General features: G+C 34.0%; 1 long non-coding RNA gene across 1 annotated transcript; it reads right to left on the reverse strand.

Moving 5' to 3' along the window:
* Positions 1 to 4,303: 4,303 nt before the first annotated feature.
* On the reverse strand, positions 4,304 to 6,085 carry LOC113783728. The gene is made up of 4 exons (XR_003469959.1): positions 5,806 to 6,085; positions 5,222 to 5,298; positions 4,742 to 4,861; positions 4,304 to 4,595 (listed from the first exon to the last, which is right to left on the reverse strand). It is a non-coding gene; the product is annotated as an uncharacterized LOC113783728 (long non-coding RNA).
* Positions 6,086 to 6,394: the final 309 nt, after the last annotated feature.

Genomic DNA, 6,394 nt, shown 5'->3' on the forward strand with positions numbered 1-6,394 from the left:
ATATTTTCTATCCTTGAGTTGAGAGTTTCCAGCTTTGATATGGACTTATGAGTTTTGATATGAAGATATCTATCTTGGATATGCACTTCTAGCTTTGTTGTATGATTTGTCTAGCTTTAGTGGTCAATTTCTAGCTTTATTATGTTATTTTCAGCCCTTGGAATGTCAATTTCAGCTTTATTAGGAGATGTTCAAGTTTTGGTATGCAATTTTTAGTTTTGATATGAATATTTCCAACTTTGGTTTGAAATTCCAGTTTTGAGATAAAAAAATTCAGCTTTGGTGGAAGTGATTTGGAGCTTGATATATATGTTCAAAGTTGATAGTTTTGTAGCTTTGATTGAGGTTCACTTACTATGAAACTAAGATTTGAATTGAATGATTAACTTAAAGAAATATGGGACATATTGCTAGATTTTCTTCTTGTTGGTCAAGTGAGGGTTGAGGTGTGAATCTAAGGCATTTTTGTTTTCCTCTTGCATATGATTTTACTCAAAACATTTGTTACAATCTATTTCTTTGCATCTGTGTTAGTTTTGAGTCAAGATAAGAGGTTTAAATGAAAGGATGAGTTTCTTCAAATCATTTTCTAGTCGGACAATTCCCAACTTTGCACTTTGAAAGTTTGTTTTAAATTCCTCAAATGTTTGATTATAATCGATGCTCTTATACTCCAAATGACTCTTGCAACATTGATTTAGTATGCACATGAGGTATTCTCCTCGATTTCAACAAGAAAATGTTATATTTTTGATAAGTTATATGGGGATAAAACTTGTAAATTGATACATTTTCTAAATGAAGTTTTGAAACCTCAATTTCTTCATGTATTTTGGCTTTGTATTGCTAGTCTTTTAATATAGTATATGACGACAGGACTCGAGAGAGTTCAAGAGGATGAACCAGGGTTGAAGTGAAAGATTGCGATTGATTGGTGAGTGTTCCTTGCATGTTTGTGCTTCCAATGACTATGTGGAATGTTGTGAATGTTTGCTTGAATGTAAACGCTTTTCAATGATTGTTAAATGGATTTTCGATGGGTGAGTGTGTACTTTATCGCACTCGACCTAAGTGAATGTGAATTTTCAATGATCAAATGATTGAATGTTGCTTGTGCATAAATGTAAGCCTTTGGCTGAACTGGGCCTTTGTCCTTCGTTGCCAGACGACTCGAGCCAGAAGCGGACACGGTCGGGCGGCTGGTGACATTAGGACAGTGTTAGGTATACTCGAGTATGACCACGAAGTCGGGTAAAGTACTGGCCAGTGAATGTAATGTAATGATTGAAATGAATGACTGAATGAATGAATGAACACTGAAGGAGTTTTCACTTTTAAATGCTTTCAAATGTCAGAGGTATAAGGGAAATGGACGGCAATTGAATGACTGAATGAATGGCTCCAAGGGAACATGTATCTTTCCAATGATTGAATGTCTGTTTCTTGAATGACTGCTTATTACTGTGCAAAGTGTGTGAAGTGTTAAATGTAATATTTCTGTGCTTTACCTACTTGACTGCTTGTTTGGGAACCTCACTAGGCTTTTAGTTCATTCCTTTAGTTTTGTTTTCCTTATAGGAGTGGAGGCCGGAGCAAGTAAGCGTGAACTAATGTGTATAATCTTCATGTACTTGTACTTTTGTAGATGGAATGTATTTGAAATCTTTGGTAACGTACCCCTATGTTTCACTATTGGATTGTAAATTAAGTTGAAACTTTTTGGTTGAATTGGGAACTTTTATGTTAATTTAGAGGCGTGAAAGACTATTTCAAGAATGTTAGTGAGTGAGTCCTGACGAGAGTTAGACAGTCGGTTCGCCAAACCCTTGGGTACGCTCTAGGGGGAGGTAGGGTCGTCACACCTCCCATGGGTGCCCGTGGGTGATAATTTGTTTTTTTTTTTCTAAAAGTCTCTATTCAATATATCAAAGCTAAATTCAAAAAAATAAAATAAAACAGGGAGCTGAAAAAAGTGAAAAAGGAAAAAATGAAACAAGAAAAGCGTTGCAATAAATCACCAAGAAAATTAATAACCTCAATTAGATTTTATAAATAACACTTGGGAATACGCATAGAGCACATAACATGCTTGTGCCAAATATCAACTAGGAGTTTGGTGTTCCTAAATCAATGTCCGAACACCTTTAGTGAGATGCTTGTAAAGAAGTTGGAGTCTAGAAATTTTATGCCTTCAAGGTATGGGAATTCTAGACTTCTTAATGAGGCAAGGAAGGTTTTTGATAAAATGTTTGTGAAGGATGTTGTTTTCTTGGAATGCATTGATCACCGGATAGGCTAGTTTGTTAGGTATAATGAAGTCTTGGCACTTTAGGATGATATGTAGAGAGCAAGAGCGAAGCATGATAATCGTGCAATGGTGACTTTACTATCTGCTTGTAGTGGTCTTGGAGCTTTGGAACAAGGCAACTGGATTCTTGCTTAGATAGAAATGGGATAAAGGTTATCTTTAGTTGTCAAATATTCTAAATTTATTATTATTAGATTATATAATATATTAAATTTATTTATAAAATTAATCTTCTATACACTGACATTCTATACACTTTCACTTTTGGATGCATGACACATAATCCAAATTTGAATTTGAAACCCAAATTTTGCATATGTGTCATGTATCCAGCCGTGATAGTGTATACACTGTTAATGTATATAAGATTTACTCTTATTTATATTAATAAGTTGAAATAGGGAACAGGGCGCGGGTATCGTCCCCCATTCCTGCCCCATTTAAAACAGGGGGAGAAAAATTCCCCTCTCCCTCCGGTCCCGCTCCTATCTCACCCCATCCCTCTGCCCAATACTCCGCGGGGATCCTGTTGTCATCCCTAGTCAAAACTTCCCATCTACACTTAAACTAGGAGGCATGAACGCGCTTCGCGCGATAGAAATATAAAATGCCCTGCCCAGTTTTGAACTAATCAAAACAATAATTTATGTAGAAAAGTATATTTTTTAGTATAGGTATTTTACAAGTATGAAGTTTTGTTGATATTTCTTGGATGTTTCTCACAAAGCCTTTGGTGAATGGCAACTGGCAACTTACATTTTTTAGAAAACCATTTCTGATGAAAAAAATGGAGCCAATGTAGTATATAATACAGAGTAAGGAAAGAAAGAGCACCCCAGAAGTTCCTCTTGTTTATGATTATAATTAACAGACCAACATTTAAATCTCTGTAGTTTGTTTTCAAGGCATGACTCTTTAATAATTTTCCAAATTAAGAATTTTTATTTTTCTTTCAATTTTTTTATATGTCTATTACATCTAAACTATTAATTTTGTTATCAATTATTCTTATTTAGTAGTGAGAGGTAAATAATAACAGACTTTAAAAAATTATAAATTAATTTTAATATTGTCATTCCATCAAATATTTTTCTTTTTTTTATCATACATTTTTGTTAGCTTCCATTTTGATTTTGAGTGGCATGAATAGGTGGTATAGAATTGCAGTATTTCTTAAGTCCTAACATTTTTTGTATTTTATTTAGACCTATTATTAAAAGTATTTGAATGCTAGTTATTGGCTTGTAAGTTTTAAGCTTAAATTTATATTTTTCAAATTATTGTATTTTTATGTATTTGATCATGACTGCGCCACTATCCTAGCATACTCAATATCTTCTAATGTAACATAGTCACTGTATAAAAGGTTATGCCTGTGTTATTATGGTACCAATTTATGATACTTTTATTAATAAAAATATTTTGAGGACTAATGTTAAGAAAAGAAATAATCAGAACGAGGGAAATAATTTATATTTTGTTCTTTTCGGAGATTTTTATCGAGCAACAAGGTGTTTAGACGAGAAATTGCAACTACTAAGATTAAATGACAAGCAAACCTCTATGCAAAATATCATCTTATCAACAAATAAGATCAGAATAATGAAATGATAGAAAACGAGTTTTACAAATTATTTATCAACATAAGGAGCATTAATCAAGTGGTTCCCTGCTCCCTTCGTTCCTCACTTTATTTTTGGTTCTTTTTCTTTTTTTGTTGTTTGAGAGGGGGGAGGGGGGTTCAGTTGGAGGCAAAAGCCTAGTTACATAGGAATATTACACCCATCAAAAAAGCCTGAAGAGCTAATTTTTCTGCTTTGATGGTTTATTGAAATGCTTAAGATTGCAACCATCACACTGGATAAAAAAATGCACCATCCAAAATGCTATTCAGGCATGTAGTCAAAATGGATAAAAAGCAGCCACGTGTTTCTTTGTAACCAAAGTTAGCATCAACTTTATTGCTAAACATCAAAGGCTAATAAGTACATTCCGTTCAAACATCTACTATCAAAGCTTAACATCAAACTGAGGTAACCGAAGTACATTCATTATTAAAGCTTGATAAGTCCATTATCAAAGCTTGAAGCGATAAACAATAGTAACAACCTAGCTATTACATAATTTCTGTGCTTGAGTCCTCCAACAACTATAATTACATAATACACATTAACTAAAAAACATCCAACGAAACTGCACTCATAATCCAACGACATGCATGCCTAACACAGGACAGCAGATTCCTTCCTCTTTACTGCTTAGCCACATGAGCACTCAGTTCAGCATTCTGCAGTAAAAAATCAGAAACATAATCATAAAATGCATAAGCACAAATAACCAATGAATTCCTAGTCTGTACACATTATTTATTCAATCAAAAGCATTCAAAATCATTCAAGAAGAATAAGTGTAATCATTTAAAACAGCCCTTACACAAGTAACTTATGAAGATGCCTTGGTACACAACACACCGAAGTAAAAGTAACATCTTGCAGAAAGAACCAAACATAGAAGAACATCATTTACAGGATATAAAACAGCATTTGTCAAAACCTAAAACAAAAAGAAATAACCAATGAATTCCTAGTCTGTACACACTGTATATAGTGAATGGATAGGTTTTGCTGGTTTAGACAATCAAATAATCAGAAATAAGAAAGAAAAACAGCCTAGATTCATAGTCTAATGGTCTCTAAAGCAGTTCACAAACAGATACAAATTTCGGGATCCAGCCCTCACAGCTTAAAGTAAGCAAGGGATTTACAAGCAACTGACTACATCAATGATAAATGATTTATGAGCACAACATTTTTTAATACCTTCAGCAAGGTACTTTTCTGACATTTTCATGAAGCTAATAACTCTAACTGGTCAATCAAAATACACCGTATAAGAAATTAAGATTCCACCTACCGCGCAGACTGTACAAATATACAGAGTGATATGAAGCCATCCAGTCTGAATCTTCCACTCCTCTTCTGATCAAAACTCTACAAATTACAATTGAAAAGGGAAAAATTAGGCAGAGCCCATAAAGCACAAGTAAACTCTAGGTAAAAATTAGTCAGAGCACATCAAATGCAAGTTGGCTCCGAACCCTCAGATCATTAAAACACAGATCATGATAAGTGTTCAGAAACTGGAGATTTAGATAACATGTCAAATCAGTTGAGTGTCAAAGGGTGAGATCATTAAGACACAAATCGGTTGAGTGTCAAATCATCGAAACACACACTGTTCAGATCATTAAAAAACACAAATCAGTTGAGCATCAGAGTACTTCAAAGGTAACAGGTATGCCATATGCATATAAATCTTCACCATTCTAAGAGAAACTGGAGATTGTATATAAAATAGAAGGTAACATACATGAAGTTTGCTCAATCTCCATCTTAATTAACTTTTGGGGGGGGGGGTGCAGTTCAGATCACCTCATGAGTAAATAAAAGAATATCACCAGAACTCAAACATTTATCCAATTGTATTGTGAAACTTACACCTAACAATCATAGTAAACAGTATTATAACCTTGTAGACATCGTCTGGAACAAGATATCCATGGCCCCTGCAGGTAAACAGATAAAATATCATGATTAGCCCTTGGGTCAGAGCATATAAGAGGAGGTACCTCAAACTGTGAAACTTAAACATTCATTTGACCCAGTAACTCAACCTGAATACGTGCTATGCAAGATGTCAACATGACCGTATATCTTAGGCAGCAAAACAAATATGCTTCGATTGTTAGATGTTTTACATATAATAACACATGCAAGGATTTGACCTATCAGTACTGGATCAAATAAGTTACTTTTGCTAATATCTAATGATCAATCCTAATCGTGCATACTAAAACAACTACTTTGCTGAAAGATCAGTTAGTTTCGAGCTGACAAACTTTTTAGCTCTCATCAAGAAAATTTTTAGAAGAAAATGTTAAAAAGAGATTCATTTGACAGTTCTGGCCAATTCCCAGCAACAATATATTATTTAGCCAAACAAACATTCCTCAAAAGAAAGCCTTTCAGCAATTTTTATACCATCCAAAGTTCAAAGGCAGCACAGAAAAAAATTAATAAGCAGCAT

The sequence above is a fragment of the Coffea eugenioides genome, chromosome 9, assembly GCF_003713205.1.
Source record: "Coffea eugenioides isolate CCC68of chromosome 9, Ceug_1.0, whole genome shotgun sequence".
Classification (NCBI taxonomy): domain Eukaryota; kingdom Viridiplantae; phylum Streptophyta; class Magnoliopsida; order Gentianales; family Rubiaceae; genus Coffea; species Coffea eugenioides.